The sequence below is a fragment of the Canis lupus genome, chromosome 6 (assembly GCF_048164855.1).
Source record: "Canis lupus baileyi chromosome 6, mCanLup2.hap1, whole genome shotgun sequence".
Taxonomy (NCBI): Eukaryota; Metazoa; Chordata; class Mammalia; order Carnivora; family Canidae; genus Canis; species Canis lupus.
Window position 1 is genome coordinate 46,944,084 of NC_132843.1, and position 22,273 is coordinate 46,966,356.

The following is a 22,273-nucleotide window of genomic DNA, read 5'->3' on the forward strand; positions in this document are numbered from 1 at the left end:
TCATTGGCTTCTAATTATAAAGCAACATAAGGAAAGTCTGTATTGAAATTGGTCAATGCATGCAGTAATGTTGTGGTGTAAAATTTCAGAAGGAAACTATACCCATACCTCACTCAAATGGAATCATCAGGAGTCCACGTTAAATGTGAAATAAGGTCCCTTCTGGTGCTTCTAATAACAACACCCCCCTGGACTTGCTCCAAGGTCTTCCCTCACACTAAGTTCCAAACTGGTATATTGCAACAAATAGATATACTAGGCCACCTTTTGCCTCTCCAGTCACTTCATGCATCTTCTGCCTGTGGATCACTGCTTATGTCTCTGTTTTCCTGGGATGTCTTCCCCACCATCCAGTTCCACCCCCACCCCTGTCCTTCTACTCAATGTACCCTGGTCCTTTGAAGTCTGCTCAAAATTCTCCCCTCTCCTTCCATTCTCTCTTAAATCAAGTATTCTTTCCTCAGCGACCTTAATATATGTTGTAAATGGATACATCCTACTAAGATAGCATTTATCACACTTGAATTATTGCTTCTTGTCATCTTTGTGTCTCTAAATCCTGAGCCCGCCTTAGGATTGGCACATAAGAAGTCAGCAGTGAATGCTTAATGAATAGATGTTCTTATATCCTTACCATGGGGGACGGGAGGGTGCAGTCTTTAGTGAGGCTGGAGAATCTGCTCAAGCTGGTAATGAGGGGGCAAAAACTTTTCAGACATGTTAAAAAGAAGAGTGCCTGGATGATAGTGGCTCTGGTGCCTCTGTCAGCTGGAGATCATGCTCCTGAAGGAATGAGCCTAAAAAAAGAACACTGTGAACTCTTCCACTGAGTAACCACATTTAGGTCAGACCCCTGGTTATAGGCAGGGAGATGTGGGGCTCTGAGATCACTAAAAACCGGGTAGCCATACAATGCACCAATACAAATGGATACAAAACCAATATGCATTTGAGAGTGAAAAGGAGAGCTATTGATAATCATACCAGGACAATAGTGATAACTGGGGCTACCCTTGGTAAACTGTGGCTATGGTTCTTCTACATAAGGGTCTCAACATCAATTTTTAGCATGAGAAGCTGCCTAATAACTGATATTCTAAATTTATAATAGAAAAAATAACTATTGTTATTGTACCTCTCCTTATAAAATAAGACAATTTAAAAGAATACTCGACCAAAGTGCCTGGGTGGCTCAGTCAGTTAAGCGTCTGCCTTCGGCTCAGGTCATGATCCCAGGGTCCTGGGATTGAGCACCAGGTCAGGCTCTCTGTTCAGCAGGGAGATTGCTTCTCCCTCTGCCCCTCCCTGCCTCTTATATGTGCACTCTCTTTGCTCTCTCAAATAAATAAATGAAATTAAAAAAAAAAAGCTCTACCAACAAATGTTGAGTTATACACCATGTCTTGTTTCTTGAATCCTTCTCCAATTTTTACTGTATTTAAGAAACTACATATTATTTTATAATTTTAATTGAGGTATAATTGACATATTAGTTTCAGGTGTACAACATAATGATTCAATATCTGTGGTACGAAATGATCACAAGTCCAGTTCACATTTTTTTTAATGGATAAAAACATGGCATACCCGTACTTTCCTATTTCCTCCCTTCAGCCCCCATTACTCCCGTGTTGCGTTCTCCTCCTGTAGGTTCTTTCTGAATTAGTAGGCTTTTTTTTTTTTTAAGATTTTATTTATTTATAGAGATGCAGAGAGAGAGAGAGAGAGAGGCAGAGACATAGGCAGAGGGAGAAGCAGGCTCCATGCAGAGAGCCTGATGGGGGACTCGATCCAGGGTCTCCAGGATCACGCCCTGGGCTGCAGCCGGCGCTAAACCGCTGTGCCACCGGGGCTGCCCCGACTTAGTAGGCTTTTTATAAAACCTTACAATGTTAGAACTGAAAGGGAATCTCAGATCTGTCTAATCACATCCTTTCACATTACAGCTGAAAAAAGAAATCTGCTCAAGGTTACATTGTAAATGATGTGAAGGCAGAGGTGGTATTTGAAATATTCTGATCTAGGGAAACCTATTTTATGACACTCCAGAGGTAATGTAATCATGGATGAAAGAATTAATAAAAACCACTTATGTATCCAAGGGAGGGATTAGGGAAGAATTCAAATCAATTCATTTAATATTTAACAAAACTGTATTATGTGAAAGACACTCTGCTAGGCACGGAGTCAAATAATGACAAATATGGCATAGTCCTTGCTCCTGACAGGGAATTCAAAATGGCTAAAATAGGAAGTAGAAGGTGGAATACATGATAAGAAAGCTATAAGGGTAAACTACCAAAGCTAAGAAAAATGAGACGTCAGTCCCAGTGGAGTGTGAGAGTGCCCTGAAGGGTAGCTGAGCTGGTCTTCCCCAACTGGGTTTCTTTCCGTTCTCACTCAGAACACTGATGATTTCACTTAATCAGATTTGTAGCTAGCCATATTTTATAAACTGGAATAAAAGCAATGTCAGTAAAGAAGAATTTCTTGGTTGTGATTAAAATGAGGCTGAAAGATGTATTTATAATAGCTAAAAACTAGAAACAATCTAAATGTCTATTAACTGCCAAGTGGATAAACGAATTGTGTTATAGCTTTACAGGGATACTAGGAATAGTAGGAATAAAAAGGAACAAGGTACTGTAAGTATAACTCACAAGTGAGCCTCAAAATCAGTATGCTTAGTTAAAGAAGCCAGGCACCAAAAACATATTGTATGATTTCATTTACATGATGTTCTAGAAAAGTAAACACTAGAGCGACACATGAGTGCCACCAGGAACCGAGGACAGGGGATGAGTGTGAGGCAACAAATAGGCATGAGGAAAATTTGGAGTTGACAGAAATATTCTGTATTAGGATTATGACGGTTCCACCTCTGTATACATTTGCCTAAATATATTTCATTGCACACCTAAAGTTGGTGATTTTTATATTTAAATTTACCTCCATAGAGCTAATTTTAAAAAGGAGCAAATGGACTACAATAGGAACATCTTTCTTCTTCCCCAAATTATTCACAATCACCAGTGGCCACAAATGCATGCGTGGCCATGTCAATGTTTTCTTGATGACAAGAGTTAAAGTCAAAAGTACTGGATAGACTTAAAACACAGACTATGTACACACAGAGGTTTTGCCACTCCTTTTTTCCAATTATAGTTGTGGTTGATTATATTTTCTAAGAATGTCTGCAATGATATATACCATCCCATTAAAGAAACAGACTGAGGAACTGTTCTGATCCCCAACATTTCTGGATCATTATTTTAAATCCTGCTATTTTAAAAATATTCATGTCGAAGAGAAAAAATGACTTACTAGATTTTTTTAAGGACATTTAAAATTTTATAGATACATTGAAGAACTAAAAGTTTCTGATGATCCTAAAGTTCATCAATGAGTCTGGGACAGAAATGATGAAAGCTTCAAGTCTAACCCGAGAATGAGGCCTATAGTGGCAGTGATTTGAGGCACCAGTCCTGTCTGCCATGTTTCTAGTCATCTTTTCACTGAGGGCTGAAAGTTCTAGTATTAAACTTAAAACCCTTTTGGTTAAAAGGTGTTTCCCTTTTAAAGTACAATATAGAGAGCTTTGTGACAGTATTGGTAAGACAAAGTTATCAGACCTTTTTTAAAAAAAATTTTTTTTTAAGATTTTATTTATTCATGAGACACACACACAGGCAGAGACACAGGCAGAGGGAGAAGCAGGCTCCATGCAGGGAGACTGACATGAGACTCAATCCTGGGTCTCCAGGATCATGCCCTAGGCTGAAGGTGGTGCTAAACTGCTGAGCCACCCAGGTTGCCCTATCAGACCCTTTCTAACATGCTTTCTAGCCAAGAGCCATTCCTGATGGAATTATATAGAAAAGCAGCAGAGAGGTATGGGTGTTATTATGAGTTAAGACACATGATGTTCATTTGTCCCAACATTAGCAATATTATCTTTGAACACTTGTTTAATGTCATTGGTATGCTATAAAATGTTTAATAACTGGTCTCCAGAGGGACAGAACTGTTTATTTGTAGTGTTTACCAATTTCCAGTGTAAATGCTTCTACCATGGCCTGTTTTAGGCTACCAAAGTAACATCACTGAACACACATTTGGGACAAAATACACACGGTTGGCTTTCATAGGCTGGCATGAGGCAGCCCTGGTATACCACTGGTTAGGTGGGCTCTCCCAGGCTTCTCCACTATAAAGGTACTACCTCCTTCTTTGTAATTGATAGGTAATTTGTTGGGAGATGCTAAGACCACTTAAATACCCTATTCCTCATTAAATTCTAATCCACTAATTTTACATCCAATGGTGACTCTTCTATTCTAACATTCTTCCTTATTTGTTAGTTAACATTGTGCTGCAAGAAAAGGTCTTCCTGAGATCCCTGGGTGGCGCAGCGGGTTTGGCGCCTGCCTTTGGCCCAGGGCGCGATCCTGGAGACCCGGGATTGAGTCCCACGTCGGGCTCCCGGTACATGGAGCCTGCTTCTCCCTCTGCCTGTGTCTCTGCTCTCTCTCTCTCTCTCTCTCTCTCTCTCAATCTATCATAAAAAAAAGGGGGTCTTCCTTTCTCTCCCTTTATTAATTCATTGATATCAGCATGGAGTCATAGATTTCTATTTTACTCAGTGGGCTATAATCTAGTACGGTCATTATTTATTTTTTTGTTTAGCTCATCCTAGATTTGGCCAGTGAGAACCCCTTCAAGCTGTTTCCTATATCTCTCTCTTACTCCTATGAATGCCTTGGCCTTCTATCCCCACCAAGATGTTCCAGGCTCATCTGGTACTATCCTTGTACCAGTCTTGCAATCATCATTTGTCCAAGGAACTCTTCTGCCTTTTAGTGGAGAATGGTATTTAGAACCAAGATTTGTCATCAGGTGGTGCACACTGCTACTGAGAAGTCTGCTTCTAAATAACCTTAGTAGACAGTACCAGGATAAGAATATACATACAAAGGTAGAAATACATAATTATTTTTTCCACATAAGTGCATATTAATAATACATGTACATTCACACTAATCTTTCTAATTCCAACCCAACAGCATAGATAAAACCTAGTCTCCCTTCTTTCCATCACTATAATTTTCTTCCTCAACAGTGAGAAACTTGGCTCCCATTATCTTCAACATATTTACTCATTTGTTCAAACTTATATTGTATACACAGAAAATTGCTAATCTGCTATAGAAAGCATATCTACTATTAACTAGAATTAAATATTTGCTGACAGTTTTAGTGGCTTTGTGGCTTTTAAAATTTTTATTTATTTTTTTACACAAATGTATACATACCACTTTCAGTTTATTTTCTTTGTGTTCTGGAAAAATTATATCTTGAGAGGAAACAGAAAACAGTAGAAAAGTCACACAGCTACAGTGTCAAATCATGGCATTCACCTTCTTGTTACTTATGTGGCCATGGACCAGTAACTTAATTCTTTTAATCCCAGGGTTCTTCATTCAAATAGGGCAGAAAAAAGATCCTACCTTAAAGGATGAATAATTTTGGTAAAGTATTACTTATTAATGTATACTGTATGCTAAACTCTTTACATTTTTCCTTTTATTTAATTCTCATACCAAGCCTCTGAGGTAGATTCTTTTTTTTTTTTTCCTGAGGTAGATTCTTATCCTTACTTTATAAACTAGGAAACTGAAGCCTAGAAAGGTTTTATTACTTGATCGAAATCTCCTAGTTATTAAGGGCCATAGCCAGGAAATCCAGGCCAACCTGACTCTAAAGTCCACAGTATGAATCCCTATGTTTCAATCTCTTAGTTTTTCAGGGGTGCAGAGAAATGAGAGAAGGTTAAAAAGATAACTGAAATAATTCAATTATCCGTGTGTGTCTTTTAAGAGTTATATCATCCACCTTGATAGCTGAATTCCCTGATAGTTCTCCTTCTCCATTTGTCCCATATGTTATTGGATCACTTCCTCCTACAATGACACTATCAATTAGTCATATCCTCCTTAAAGAAATACACTGAGCTTTACAAAAACGTTAAAAGGCACACAACTACATCTCTGGCCTCAGAAGATAAGACACGTACATCTTATGCAGAATGTAAGTACCTAAAAAATAGAGTCCTTGGTTTTGCTCACTAATTTATCCCAAGAGCCTGGAGTGGCCTGGGACATCGCTGTGTGGTCAACAAATATTTGATGGACGAATAAATGAATGAATGAATGAATGAATAAACAACTGTTAAGAGATGGAAAGTACTAAGTCTCCACAAGGTTTAAGGGTCCTCCTATCTACTGATTGGAAGAGAACAGGATAAGATAGTCCCTATTTTGGCCAACATCTAATTTAGTTTTATATTGTTATGGACAATAACAACAAAATAAAAACAACAGTAAAATTAGTAGACAACATGATGTCTTCCATGTTTGACAAGAACAAAAAAAATCCTATACTTGTTTACAAGGGCTAGGTTCTTGTATTTTAATAAATACATAAACAAATTTAAAAAAAATACAAGAGGGATAAAAAAAATACAAGAGGAGTAGCTTTCAGCAACCCCTACTTCCTCAAGTACGCAAAAAAAAAAAAAAAAAAAAAAAAAAAAACCTAATGGCATCACTCATATTTCCTAGAGTAAATTATTTCTATTTTCTTCACTGCAAAGTGTGTCAGAATTTTAAGTACAATGTTGAAACATGAGTTATCAGATTAGAACATGAGTCACTTCTAGGAAAGGAAGCAGAAACAGAAAGGAGATCAACATCTTTCAAAGGAATAAACACAAAAGAAAGGAAATAATTAACAAAAACATCCCTAAAAATAAGTGGCTCTCCAAAAGTGTTCTTACAGTATCTCCAAAATAATTTGGAAATGCTAACTGTCAAGCAAAGGAGGCCGTGCTTGATGAGATATCTTGTGCGCCACTTGCATTCACAGCAGACAAAACCACGCAATCTTAACCAACTCAGTGTCTCCCCACACTCGTGCTTTCTGTTTTGTAAAGAACATTCAAATGAATTGACCTCTCTACTCTTATAACAATTCTGGAAGCCAGGAAGATGGAACAGTTAACCCTGCTTGACATGAGAGACAACTCAAGCCCAGAGAATTAAGATATTTGCTCAACGGTGCACAGCCAGTATGAAGTGGCAGAGCTAGAACTGACATCTATCTTTTTGCTTCCAGTTCAATATACTTCCATTTCATGGCATCGCCTCACATGAGTGGTTTCGTCAGACTCCTACTGCTCATCCATTCGACAAATACTCAAACACCTACTTTGTGCCACACACAGAAGTGTGGGGATGCATCAGTGTACAAGACACAGACCGTGACAGTGCCTTCAGAACTCATGGTGAAGAAGACAGAGAAGAAAGAACAACTAAGACAGAATGGTAAATATGAAAATAGGGCTAAATGCCTGCTATCATACAGGAAGACGGGACAGGAGTTGGAGAGTGGCAAGGTGCATACAGTCAGGGAGGGTTTTTAGGAAGTTTAAAAAATTACAGCCTGAGGGTGCCTGGGTGGCTCAGCTGGTTAAGCGTCTGCCTTCAGCTCAGGTCATGATTTCGGGATCCTGGGATCAAGTCCCACTCCCTGCTCAGCAGGGAGTCTTCCTGTCCCTCTCTGTCTGTACCCCTGCTCATGCTCTCTTTTTCTCTCAAATAAATAAATAAATAAATAAATAAATAAATAAATAAATATTCTTAAAAAAATAATTAGAGGCTGAAAATGAGCTATAAATAGCCATGCAAAGAATGAGAAGAATATTGTGACAAGCTAAGTGGACAGCGTGCCCAAAGATTCAGGGAGGAGGGATAACCCAGGTGCCTTTGGAAAATTGCAAACAGCCTTGGCAAGACCGAAGGGTGGATACACACGTTGCAGGGTAGAAGCGAGCTGCTGGTAGAGGGAGATTGGAGAAAGAAGAGACTGAAGATGTAGGCAGGAGCCAGAACATGAAGTTATTTTTAAGGACTCCATCCTGAGGGAAATAGGGAGCCAACGCAGGGCTTTAAGCAGGGGAGTGTTGTGATCACACTCATGCTTCAGAAAGATCACTCTGGCTGCAGTGTGGGGAACAGATGGGGAGGGACAACATCAGAAGGAGGGAGAGCACTTATTACTACAGCAATAGCAAGAGCAATTTCTGAATTTGTTTCGGAGAGATGGTAGCTGCCATAGGTAGATACTGAGACTGAACAACCACCAAATGCACATTTCAACGATTTTTACCCTGAACATTTTTTGAGAGCTCAGAGGTCTCTGATGCGTAAGTGATTGTTAGTCTATTCTATTTTATGACATCATGGGCCCACTTCACCAGAGCAAAGAATGAGAATATGCTATCACATAAAATAAATTAGATCATGATTTTGCCTATGTATCTTCCTATTGTCAAAATATCCATATTTTCTATCTGTAACCCTTCTATATAAATTGATCACTTTGGTCCATTCTTGCCTGTCCTCTCTGAAAGATGACAGCTTATCTACTAGTTCTCATAATTCATCCTTCTGTTGAGTCACTTCAGATCAGACATCAGTAGGATCGATATATATTATAATGGAATTTCTGTAACCTGTCAATGGATATGCATCATTGTCAAGTTGTGATACTGCCAATTGAAAAAAGTTTCTATTTTATTAAAATGTTTTTGAGGGGGCATCCCTGGGTGGCTCAGTGGTTTAGTGCCTGCCTTTAGCCCAGGGCATGCATGATCCTGGAGTCCCAGGATCGAGTCCCGCATCGGGCTCCCAGCATGGAGCCCGCTTCTCCCTCTGCCTGTGTCTCTGCCTCTCTCTCTCTGTGTCTATCATGAATAAGTATATAAAATTTTTTTAAAAAATGTTTTTGAGGGGATCCCTGGGTGGCTCAGCGGTTTAGCGCCTGTCTTTGGCCCAGGGTGCAGTCCTGGAGTCCTGGGATTGAGTCCCACGTTGGGCTCCCGGCATGGAGCCTGCTTCTTCCTCTGCCTGTGTCTCTCCCTCTCTCTCTCTCTATGTCTATCATGAATAAATAAATAAAAATCTTTAAAAAAATAAATAAAATAAATAAAAATAAAATGTTTTTGAAAATTTTTTTGTTTTTGAAATTTCTCAGATTGATTATTAAATGGGGAATGTGTTGGTTGCTTTGTGGCTACTAAATTTCTTAAGAAATAGGTCATAATAGCAAAAATTTTTAAATCTACTTTATAGCATCTCATTTCTCAAGTACAATAGAATAATCCTTCATTTATCTGGGATGTTGAGAGGTGAGGTGTTCCACATGAGAGAACTTTCCAGGCATAAGACCCACAGAAATCTGTTTACAGTAGAAATATGTCTAAAATATATATTTATTATGGCTTTGTTTCCGTGAGCAATCATAATCAACTCCACTTGATAATCAAGGTCGTAATGTCAAATGAGGAAGGTCTGCTTGCTACTACCATCACCACTGCTGGGATGCTCTTAGGGATCAGGGCTCACCATTGTACCTTCAGGTGCCTACTACTGGTGACTGCAAACAGGAGGCCGTTTATAACAGCTGCTGCATGAAAAGACTCAGATGCTGTTCTAAAGAGCCAGAAAGCAAATCGAAGTATACTGACCTACTTCTTAAAATTTTTTGTGTCAGTTGTCTATGAGTTGGTGCTATGTTTTGTTTTCCCTCCTTTTTTTTTTTTTTAAAGATTTTATTTATTTATTTATGAGAGACACACAGAGAGAGGCAGAGACATAGGCAGAGGGAGAAGCAGGCTCCCTATGGGGAGCCTGATGTGGGACTCAATCCTAGGACCCCAGGGTCCTGAGCCGAAGGCAGATGCTCAACCACCGAGTCATTCAGGTGTCCCTTGTTTTGCTTCTTAAAAGTACTTTTTAATTTATATCTCAGTTTATAGCTATGTGTCAAACGGCTGAATTTACCAGAAGTCTGAATTTAAGTGGGGGAAATGCTGTAAAAAAGACAGCGGAGTTTACATTGTTGCTGAAGTGGTGAGCTTCTGGTCAAACATTAAGTATGTCTGTACCTAGGAATTAGGATTGTGTTCTATTGACTAATCTTGGCTTGATAACAAAAATATAGCTAGTTCATTTTTAAATCTTGATTGAGATATCTGTAAACTTTCCATTTTTGCACAGGATTCTGGAGCTGAAAAGCACAATTATATTTACAGAAAAAAAAACTGACCGGAGCTCAAGTGTTTAGATTCCCATCCTAGTGTTATCCTCACTTTTCCAAATAAGAGAAGCATGTTCTTGCCACGGTACTGAGGTTCATTTTTCTCAAGAAAACATTTTTCCTTGTAGTCATTTTTATGATTTAACATGATTTCTATTTGACTTGGAACACATGCTTATAATTTGTCTTTCCTACCTTCTGAAAGGTTCCTTCTCTACAGAAACATAAATGTGTTGGTTTTCTTATTTCATGGCCGTCAAAAGGCCATGATGCTCAGCATTCCTATGGCTACAGAGCTGCCCCTTCTGTTCCTGAAGACCTCCTTCTTCCTTTATTCTAAATCTATATTCAACTTCATTTCTACAGAGTAGTCTGTTCTGAGCTTACCCCAAACAGGGGAATTCATGCCCTGAGGAATATAAAGAATTAAAATCCTAAAGGGCCTCTAAAAACAACATTGGGCCCCTGGACTTGAGGCCTCAGCATGTAAGCCCACTGCCAGCAGGGCTGGGTCATGAATTTGCACACAGGAGCCAGAGGTTAAGAGCTCAGACCTTGGTGTAAGCTGGATGCGGCATCAGAGTCCCAACGTGTCGACTTATTAGCTGTGCACCATAAGCAAGTCACTTACCTGATGTCTCAGTTTTTGCAAATATGAAATGGGGTTAATAACATACCTCTCTTTAGGAATACCATAACACTGTATGTAAAATGTGCTTAGTACAACATGGTCATATCCTGTGATCAAAAATATTAATCAATACCATTATTATTGTTATTATTTTCTAGAAGATGACTATTCAAAGTGTAACAATCAATACCATTACCTCAAAGACTCACAAGCTCAAAGAAATAATAAAAAATTTCCTTAGTTTACTGATAAAAGCAATATGGGAGGAGTGGTATTGTAGAGCAAATGTGAGTTTGGGCTTTGGATGCACACAGAGCAGATTTGGGCCCTGGCCCCACCAGGCACCAATTATGTGCCATTAGACGGGACCTCAGTCTAAAGCCATTTTTCTCCTTTAATGAAATGATATTATCAGGATACGTGAGACAATCTATATAAAGCAGCCAGCAACATCTGGCCCCGACCACCCTTTGAAAAAGGTCTAAACTCATCTGGTGAGCTCATTGTCAAATTTATCTGCCACAGCTGTAAGGTGTAAAGGCAAAGATGGGCCCATAAGACAGGAAGAACTTACTCTCTTGGGCTGCTGGTACAGCCAGAAGTTGAGCTGCTCTTCAAAGAACGGCAGGGAATGGCAGCTTCCTCTCCCTCTCTTGCTCAAAGTGGCAATTCTTCAAAAAAGTACTAATCAAAGACAGGCCTGGCTACTGACCCCAAAATTACAGAAGAACCTGACACGATTTCTTGTTTTATAGAATGATTCCAGTTCTTGTAGAAACAGAATTCAGATTTTACACTCATGAGAAACCAACCGCAACCTGACCAGGCATTGAGGAGAAGCTGGGAAAAGTGAAAACAAGAGCCTAGGGATGCCATGGTTTGTACCGTAGCTACTGGCTGCATGTGGCTGCCATGCACCTGATGCGTGGCTGGGCTGAAGGGAAATGCCCTATAGGGGTAAATAATGTGCACTGGGCTGTGAATAATTAGAAAAAAAAAAGCGAAAAACCTCATTAATTTATACTGCATGTTGAAATGATGCCATTTTATTTATTTTATTAGGTTAACGAAATTTTTAGAATTAATTCACCTGTTCCTTTTTACCTTTTAAAATATGGTTATTTGGAAATTTTAATTAAATATGTGGCTTGCATTTTGTGGCTCTCCTTGTATTTCCATTGGACAGTGTGGGTTTGAGCATAACTCCTTTGTCTACTTCCCCAGAGCAAAGAATCATTTTTAATCTTGATGGGCCACAAATCAAAATAACCATGTTGCCAAAACCTGCTAACTTTAAATGCCTCATGAAGATATCAAATCTCATAATTTTTATAAGAAGCAAAAGCTATTAAAATAACATTTTTTTTTTTACTTTGACAAATTTCTCATTTAAATCGGTCTGTCACCATTGCTTGAAAGGAGAATGGAAGGAGATTTCTGACAGAAAATGAAGAATTAGCTAAAGCTGAAGCAGTTACCATATTATACAAATGGAAGCAATAAAACCTTTTTTAAAAAAAAATCAGATCTGGTTTGAAGCACCTCCCAAAATACATATTCATAATTAAAATTAAATTATAAAGCATATTAAAAATTATTCCACATAGTCAAGCAGGCAAATTATAGAAAAATATCCAGTTATGAACATGCATTAAGACTCCTAATAAGGTAAAGTGCATAGGGTTGGAAAATCTTTAGCATTTCATAGTCTTTCTGTAATTATTTAATGGAAATAACAAATTCTCCAAGAGATTTTTCCCCACGGATTTCCCTTTTTTTTCCCAAAGATTTTTGAATCTCTAGTCATCAATCTTGTATAATTCATTACTTGTTTCTAGTAAAAATCTAGCATTTCCATAGTCTGTCAAGAGGACCAAATACTCATATGAGTTAGTGTGTCAGCCAGTTTAATAAACTATCCCACCGCCTGGTGAGCTAATCTGTTGCCTTTGTAGTTCTCACTTACTGCAAAACATAATCTGCACTTTGTGGAATTCAGATAAGCCAATGAATGGTTTCAACTCTCTACAAAAATTGCTGGAATTTGTTTGTTGGAAGAAATAGAATTCAAGAACCCAGAAAGGGGAGGGATGGGTGGGGAAGCCAGGACCACACATAGTAAGCCCTCATGAGAGTCACAGTTCCAGTCATCATTATCACTGCAACATCATTATTTACAGAAAAATCTTACCAATGGGAGCTGCTGGAAAAAATGATAAATTATAGGCACCTCCAAGTGTATTTACAAAAAAATTAACACATTATGAGTTCTCAACTTCTCGACTTCTAGAGCTTACTATCCATGAGTTAGTTACTCCATTTCTTCAGGATATAGGAAGGGATATACTTGGAAGGGAGGAAGGAATATTAGGATAGCAAGAGTTGAAGGAGAATAAGGTCTACTGCAGAGTCTGATTTAGGGGCCCAGACTTTGAATCTGTGCCAATAATTCCTGGCAGAGGTTTTTTTTGGAAGGATTTATGTCCAAAAGTATCCATTAAATCTTACTCTATGAAATCTTATTCTAAGGGTCAAGCTTTGAGAGAGATACCTAAATCTGATCAACTGACTGGCATCTAGTTATTTGCCAAATTTATTTTCAAGAACTATTATCATATAAAGGGCCAAGTTGAAATGGTGGATCTGGAGGACCCCATTGTAATGTGACACTGGCACAGCTAACTATTCACGTAATGGCCAGAGATGCTCCCCCATGCTCACCCCACTTTAGAGGACAGACTGCACTTAAATTGAAAGGTGCCACCCACCTGCTCTCTGCATGAATCGAAGTGCAGCACGGAGCAGGGCTAGGGAGAGAAGTTCCAGAAGTACTGATAAGAAAATAAAAACTTGCCACGTGAAAATTCAGTTATCCTACCACAAATTAATTTCGATTAATTCTTCCCCAAGTGTATTCCTAAAAACCTGATTCCTGGGAGACATGTAGAGATTTAATGAAAGAGTTTCCATAAGTCATATAGATTTGGAAAATGCTGAAAACTAAATCCCTTTGCAAGAGAGTCACAATGTGCACTAGTTAGCATTTCCAAGGCTCTGAGAAGCCCTACTGGCAAAAGCCCTATTCAATTCAACTTTCCAAAAGGAATTGATCACAGAATCAATTTTCTCAGAACACCCACCATCAGAGGCAATATACTAAGTGTAATAAATAAACGTATACTGGAGCCTAATTGCTGAGGCTTGAATTCCGACTCTACCTCATTGCCAGTGCTGTGACCCCATGCACCTCAGTTTTCTTATCTGTAAAATGGGCCCATGGCAGAATCTATCCAAAAGGGTCATGTGGAGATTAAGTGAGTTAATGTGAGTAACGAGCTTATCAGAGAGTAAGTAGGGTGTCAGGGGAGCTATCTTGACCATTACCCCCAGGAAGAGTGTTCCAAGAAGTAGTAATTGGTGCTTTTAAGTTACAGCGTTTTTGTTTTTATTTTCATTTATTTATTATGAGAGACACACAGAGAGGGGAAGAGAGGCAGAGACACAGGCAGAGGGAAAAGCAGGCTGGGACTGCTTTTTCACACACACACAATCAACCCATTATCCCTTCACAGGCAGAGGGTAAAGCAGGCTGGACGCAGGACTCGATCCCGGTCTCCGGTCTCCGGGATCATGCCCTGGGCCGAAGGTGGCGCTAAACCGCTGAGCCACCTGGCTGCTCAAGTTACAGTGTTTTATTTGTTTCAAGAACTTGTAACCATGTGGAAAAGACCAAAAAGAAAGCTGCTTTTCCTTTCAGCAACAGGTTGTGCAGGACTCTGACAGAAAGATTTTTAATAGGTTTATTCAGACAAGTCATATTATCACTGAATATCAGGGTTATATAATGCAGAGTACCAGGAAGAGCACTAGACTAAGAGTAAGGAAATGGAGATTGAAATTTTCAGTGTCCACTGAAGAACTGCTGACCTTGGGCAAGTCACTTAACCTCCCTCACCTCAATCCTCACATATAACGAGGGCTGGACGGATGAGGCTTGTTCCACTAATTCATTCACTCACAATGATAAAGAACATTTATAAATATACTGTTTTATGTTTTACTATATTTAATACTGTTCCAGATTTAACACAAATACGTGCATGCACATACACACACATAGGTAGTTATTATGTACACCTTATCCACTAGGTTGTAAGTTACCTGTGGAGAGGGATCATGCTCTCTTCATTTAAAACATCTTCAGCACCTAGTATAGCTAATGTTGAATGAACGCCTGTTTAATAGCAATCAACCCATTATCCCTTCATTCAAAAAAATTTCAAAACCCCTATGACATAAGACATTATGCTGAATATAGCTAAGTTTACATATTTCTGGGAAGTTATTAGTTCCACCTATAAAGAGTTTGCAGCTTAGTTTGTGAGGCACCAAATGATGACTAATTGTTGTGGTTTCTTTTTACAACCTTTCAATTTGCATCCCATAATTCAGGTGAGTTTTATGGTATTATTTTATATGGCAGCACCATGCTAGTTTTTTATATTATTATTAAAAGGCTCAATATTGTTATTAGAAGGATTTTATAAAGGTACTCAGGAACTATGATGGAAGAGGTGGCAAACTCAGTACATTACAATTAGAGCAAGTAAGCTCCAACCAACTTTATGTAAAATTTTAGGTTAATAAGAATATATATTAAATGAAAACTTCTTAACAAGTGAGGAGAAAGAGGCACATTTTGGAGCTGGTTGTAAATACAGATGATCAAATTCCTTCTTTTGGAACAAATCATTTACTCGTTTTCCTTCAAATATACAGTTGTGTATAGCCTCACCCAGTCTTAAAAAAAAAAAATGACCAAGAGCTCGGCTCTCCAAGAACAACACAGGCATGAATCAACATCTTCTATAACTGCTAATCAAATTGCAGTTCTCTCTTTTCACTGACAAAAACATTCCAGGGATCGTAGATGTCATCTCTAAAATCAGAATGTTCCGAATATCTGCCCGAATCCAATGGTAAACTATCCGATCCAGGCTGCTCTGAGATGGGGAATGTGAACACAGTGCTTGCTGAGTATATCCTGGGTATTTAATCTTTGTGAAAAGTGTGCAGCAACTCTTGTGGATAAATTACTAGATCTTTAACACCTCAAAATAATTGTGCATTTTCATCATTTTTCTTGGGGATTGCTTCCTAGCAGCTCCTCCTCAATTGGCAGCTCTTTATCAGTAATGTAACGTAGGAAAATTTCAAGGACAACAGTGGTAGACGAGGGTCCACATAAATGGCATGTGTGATGTGACCAGGCAGATGATTACCAAGGATGTCTTTGGTTTGCAGAAAGTTTAATAAGTCTAAGAAAATAAGAAAGTCCTCCCTGCCTTGCCCTACTGTATACACTGTTCCTATTGTATATGCCTCTTGAGTTTGCAGGTGTCTCCTTAAAGACAGGTCATGGAAAGTCAATGACAACCAGGACACCTTAGCAACAGAAATTAACCTGCAGATCTGGCAGGCAGATATACATTTTAGGGAGCATTAATCTTACTGGAACTATCAAACTGGACTTCACGAAATGAACAGAGACTCAAAACAACAAAAGCAACCAACAGCATCCATTCCAACATTGCAAATTTCTTAGATATTACAGATGTCACCCAACAGTGCGTGCATTTGCTTCCCATATGTGAACAAAACTGAGGCATCACAAGATAAATTTGAATGGAATGTTAACCTTCACTTAAATTTTTTTTTCTTTTCCTAGCTGATGACACAATTTTAGTATTATCACAACGGAGCTTCTGGCTGGAAAAAATTAAATTAATGGATGGATTAAAAAAAGCTTAGAAACTTAAAAAAAATAAACAACTTTCAAATATCTATCCTTGATGGTGTCAAGAGCCAAGATGAATGTATTTCAATTGCAACTTCCAAACTAAACTCACAAATTACTACCATTATGCTAAGTGTTAGCTACCCCACTGTGCAGTTTTGCTTTGTGAATTTTTACCTTCCTCTATGAACACTTTTAGCCACTGATCGCACAGCCTTTCAATGTTTTCTGCCTTTTCCTTTAAATAAACTGGCTCTGGCTCCTTCCATCTGGTTCCCCTTCCGTCAGCAACCCTGCACCTGTTCACACCTCCTCTCCTGTTGGATTCCACTGAACATTTCCTCCTCTGCCAGGGCTATTCTGGCACTCGCAACCTTTCTGTCATTCAATCCATCTGTCAGAAGTGAACTTTGTTTACCGCAAGCTTCTGCTTTCTTCTTCAAGAAGCAAAGCCCCTCAAGGTCATTGTCAAATGAACTGTCGGCATGGATTTAAATCCTCTACTGCTAACCAGCAGAAGATGAAGTTCTGTTGTGTAATGTACTTGTGAAAATTACTTTTGGGTTCGGGAAGACAATAATTTGGAGTCAAAAGTAGTAAGACATGGTATTTTCATGATCATTTGTAAAACCAGACAGCTGATATGTATTTCCTTCATGTGTGTCTGCACTTCTTATTATATCAAGTATGAACTATATGTATAAGAAGCAAAATAAAAGTTTTAAAGTGAAATCAAAATATCATAAACAAGTTTACACTATGTAAAAATTGCTTCATACTATACAGCATTAACTTGAGGAATAAATATTTTCACTAATGAATTAGCCAAGGGAAAGAGTATTCCAATTAAGAAATTTTACACTGAAATGCTTAAAATGTACAAATATGTACCATTTCAATTATAAGCTATATATTAACACACAGCTCCATTACTGCTTTGAAAGACTGAACCCATAATATACAAATTGAGTATATTTTAAATTCCATCATTTAAAAAAATAAACAATTCTGCTTCAATAATATTCAAATATATGTTGCCCAACAAGCACATCATCATCTAGCTAAAGAAATAGAAATTGTACCAATAGGACAGTTCTGTGAAAAAAAATTAACTCATAAAAATTAGGTGAAAATTATACTCTCAAGTGAATTTATTCTGTGTCATCCACTGCTATCAAGTATTTACCCTCCCTTCAGAAATCGGACATGAAATCACTTTATGTTGAATTATTTCCCAGTATTTCAGACAACTATATTCTCTAGGAAAAAGGTAAACCAATGACTCAATTCAGTTTTCTTTTAAGAAAAAGGGAGATCACTTTTCTAGGAGAAAAGAGATGACACGAATTTTAACCAAAGCACTGTTAGAAATGTGAAGCTAAATGTAAACCTAAGTGGTACTTCATTCATAATGCTGCTTTTATATTTGGAGGAATTACCCCAAGATTTGATCCTATTGCATATGTTTTTATTAATAAGCACAATTAATTGAGCCAGGAAAATTTTCTAAATCCTTTGTAGAAAAGGCAAAAATGAAAGCTTTTCTCACTGACATAAAATTGCAGGCAGGTTTTATTAATAAAAGCAGTTTAAAAACCTGCAATCTAAAATTTGAATCTTAAGGGTTTGGTTGATTAAATATTTATAATTTACAAAAAAAAAAGACTTTTCCAGAACAATTCTTCAGATGTGTTAGAGAAAATTATTGTGATGCTAAATATAAAAGCAAAAACAAAACCCGACAAAGACAGCTTCAAATCCAAGTGCAGAGACATTCTTTTTTAGCTCGAATTTCAACTCTATTCCTAATCTCCAAAATTCCCTATGTCCTATAAATCATTCTTATGAAACATATATAATGTAATTGAAGGTGTGGCTTTTGAACACAAAATATGAATTCTAAGAGGTGCTTCCTTTTCCAGCTTCCCAAAACATGACTTCTAAATAATCTCTATTCATGTGGAGAAAATTTCAGAAGTAGTATCTAATTTACCCAGCAAGTTTGTTTAATATTTTTCTCTGTATTTTATCCCCTTTAGTGTAATCTGTGCCTGACAGTAGCTTGGTTACCTGGATCCCTGCTTCTGAATAGCATAGAAAGGGTACTGGTAATCTGATCACTTCCGTGGTCTGATTTGCTATATAAAAGAAAGAAGTATTAGCAAAATGCTAGTTTCACAGGGGCTGCTTAAATCACCGTGAAGGAACGCTCCATTCTTAGCAAATTGCATTTCAGAAACCCACTAGTAGGCTTGTTTTAGAAAATGTATATGACAAGAACATAAACAAATGAAAAACCGCTCAGTTGAACAGCACTTACACTCACACACGGATGCATGGGGTGTGTACACACATCTACTCTTCCCCTCCATAAATACGTAAGAAAAAGAAAAGGGAAATAATATCACGATTACTCTTCCAAATAGACCGATTTAAGGAATTCAGAGAATACTTTACAGTTATCTGCCTCAGGTGTAAGATGCTTGTTTTATCTTTTAAGCAGAAAAACTAGGAAAAAGTTTTAGATACTTTGATACCAGCATCTGAAAGACAAATTTCACAGAAGAATAAAGATAAATAAAAAAAAAATAAAAATAAAATAAAATAAGGTGGCATTGAAGCAATGTTGCCAGGTTGCATTAGAGAACAGGGAAACCATTTCCAAGGGCCCTGCTAGGTGTGGAGGAAGAGCTGATGTCACTCACATTCGTTCATACCAGTTTTTCTGAAGCAGCATATGTACGTAGGCTGGAAGGTAAAAATATTTCAGCTCCTTAATAGAGAACTGACCGGCCTCATTTATCGACATTCTGAATGAGACTAGCAGTTTTGCTTTTCCAAGAATTTAAAACGATGAGAATACAACGATTTTTCCCTGGTGTATGTATTTTTCTGCCTATCTATCCCTGCAGCCTTTTAACAACAGAGGGTACTCCTTCTTCCACCCCCTTCCTCAGTTACCTCAAGGCAAGACCTTGTTTCAGATGTGAAAATATTTGTAGGACTTCAGGACAAAGAACTGAGACATTTTCACAGAGTTGAGCAAGGGGGAGAAGACAAATTTGTGAGATTCTGTTAAGAGTAAGGAGAAACTAAATGACAACTTTAAATCTGCCACAATCATTTACTAATGTGCTGTTATATCAAATAAGTCTAATTTTTTGACAGCACCAAATTAGATTTATTGCAGAAACTGCTGCATAAATAGCATATGGCTATGTTATACCACCTATTTCAAATCCTGGTAATGTTTCCCCCTCCCCCTCCAAAATGAATAAATTGAGCCAAGCTACAAAGCTTCTGCAAAAAAAAGAGAGAGAGAGAGAAATATACTAGTTCAAAAACAGATGTAGGAGATCTGGATTTCTTTGTTAAAATAATAGTTTTAGCATCAATGTCCCAACTCTATATTTAAAAAACACGATTCCTTAATGAGTTATTAAATTTAATAGGTCATTTTCTCTTTCATTTCTTTCAGAATGACTTGCTTTTATTTTTGTTTTAAGGTTGAGTTCTGAATTAGGCTTAGCATTCTGATGTTCAATCGCAGTTTTACGGGAGAGAAAAGAAGGTCAAGTGGCTCTGGATCAACATGGCTCCAATTAGGTTATGAGAAATTATTAGGCATAAATGCACATATCATCTGTTGGTCTGGGCTTTCATTTGTTAAAGACATATGTGGTAGAAATCATATCAAAAAGTCTCTTCTAATTTTAACCATAGCCTCAATATCAGAAACTCTCTGATGCATAAAATACATAAAGCGATCCTTCCCTGTGCCACATCATACACATGAGGACGGCAGAACCACACAAACAGCAAAAACCAAAGTTCTGTGGGAGCCAGGGATGAAAATGCATGCCCCGACTTTCGAGATGGACAATTCTTCCTTCCTCGCTCTCTACCCTGATGCCCGCCCCCACCCCCAACCGTGCTACAAATTCAACTCAATTTTTCTTTTGAAACAAAAGTTTCCGTTCTTCCGTGGATGGGAAAGACATTGCAAGGTCTTATCTCAGACCAATGGGCACACCACTGCAAACATCATGGCACTCGGCTACCCCGCAGACTCCCTCTCTGTGGTCAGTCTTCCCAGCTGCCCTATCTGTTACTGTCTGATTAGTTCTGCTAAGGAGCCCCTCCCCTGCCAGCTTTCGATGCCATCTGTTCTACGCAAGATGGCTGCTGCCCAGCAACCTAACACTGCCCTCCTACCTGGCACCCGGCTACCATCCTTACCCCAAAGTGCTAACACAGGTTCTCACTGCTGGCAGAGTCAGGATTTCATTACTACTACTTTGACAAGTGCAGGGTTGTTTGTAATTTCTCTTTTATCCTGATTTTGATTGTACAACCACCTCCCACTGATTCAGTTTGCTTCAGTTTTGTTGCTCACAGATTTTACTCTCCACATTAATCTCCCTCTGGCATGTTACTGCATCTGTTCCCTTTTTTATTATTAATTTTCAAATTCCCACCATTTTTGACAAAAAGGAGGTAATCTACACTCTGTTTCTGCCCATTTCATTTTCTTTAATTTGGAAGATAAGTATGAAAGCATGCCAAAGAAGTTAATTCTCCGTTAACAGTTTATTTTCTGGCATCCCCAAGCCTTTGTATATGAAAAACAGATAGGAATAAATGTTGACTGAATCACAACAACAAAGTCGCAACCATTCCTGAATTTAATGAAAAGCAAACATATGAAACAGCATCTCAAAAGTTGATTAGTTACATGAGTTGTCTCATGCTGTCCTTCTTTCTTCCACTTTTAACAGACAGACAAGCCTTTGTGCAAATCAATCTGAGCGCGGGACCTGAATTTGGGCTCCTCTTACATTTCTGACATGGGCTCTCTTTTCACCGGGGATGGATTTTATCTAAGTCCTAAACGTAATTATCATCTTTCCTCACTGAACATTGTCGACTAATTCAATAGTGACTGATCCTGAATAAACGCCTTATTTCAGAAATAGGGGAAGAATCCAGAACTGCCATCAGTGCAACAAGGCAGAGCTTAAAGAGCCCCAAGGTTGCAGAGCTACTCCCATTATTTCTCACTTGACGAACAGCTAATATCAGGAGTACCAAGGTGGTTTTCCTCCGAAGACAAAGAGGGCCATCTAAGAGTTAGAAAGTGGGAAGTCATATATTTAACGATATATTCTCTTCATGTCCCTGACTTGTCACCATCACCACCTTGCCAAAAAAAATTTGAGTAATCTGATCTTGCTGCAATTGCCCTAAAGTTTTCTAGATTGAGCAATGCACTGTGACTGCTAATTAATATATTTTACACAAATTCTCATTAGTAGCATCATCCCTGAACAGATGAGGAACCCCTCAGATTTACAGAACCCTGAATGAGTTTTGTGATTTTCATATTCACATATATCTTCATAAAATTACAGTTAAGATCTGCAGGAAATAAAATGCAGTAGGAGACTTTTCCCAAGGTGACAGAAGGTCCTCAGAAAGAGAACCAGGACTGGTGTCAAAAGCAAGCTATGCCCAGCCTGGTGAACCACACTTCAGATCAGCTACTGGAAAACCAGCAACCCTCGTACCTGCTAAAACCCACTTTTAATGCCTCATCTTGAACTCCCTCTTCCCCCTACCCCTTGCATATATTCCAATAGTGACTTCTTACTCTATTTTATATACTTCTTTTGTTGCTATAGCTACAT

General features: G+C 38.3%; 1 protein-coding gene and 1 long non-coding RNA gene across 18 annotated transcripts in view; one reads left to right on the top strand and one right to left on the bottom strand.

Annotated features, from left to right (window-relative positions):
* SDCCAG8 (SHH signaling and ciliogenesis regulator SDCCAG8) overlaps window positions 1-22,273 on the bottom strand; it is a 235,448-nt gene that overhangs the window by 85,804 nt on the left and 127,371 nt on the right. The window contains exon 15 of one of the 17 annotated variants that reach the window (XR_012032864.1): window positions 635-797. The exons of the other annotated variants lie outside the window; for them this stretch is intronic. The gene's annotated coding sequence lies outside the window, so the exon portion shown is untranslated. The remainder of the gene's footprint in view (window positions 1-634; window positions 798-22,273) is intronic. 17 annotated transcript variants of the gene reach the window in all.
* LOC140634714 (uncharacterized) lies at window positions 6,928-17,324 on the top strand. Its single transcript, XR_012032103.1, has 2 exons — window positions 6,928-7,382; window positions 16,518-17,324. It is a non-coding gene; the product is annotated as an uncharacterized lncRNA (long non-coding RNA).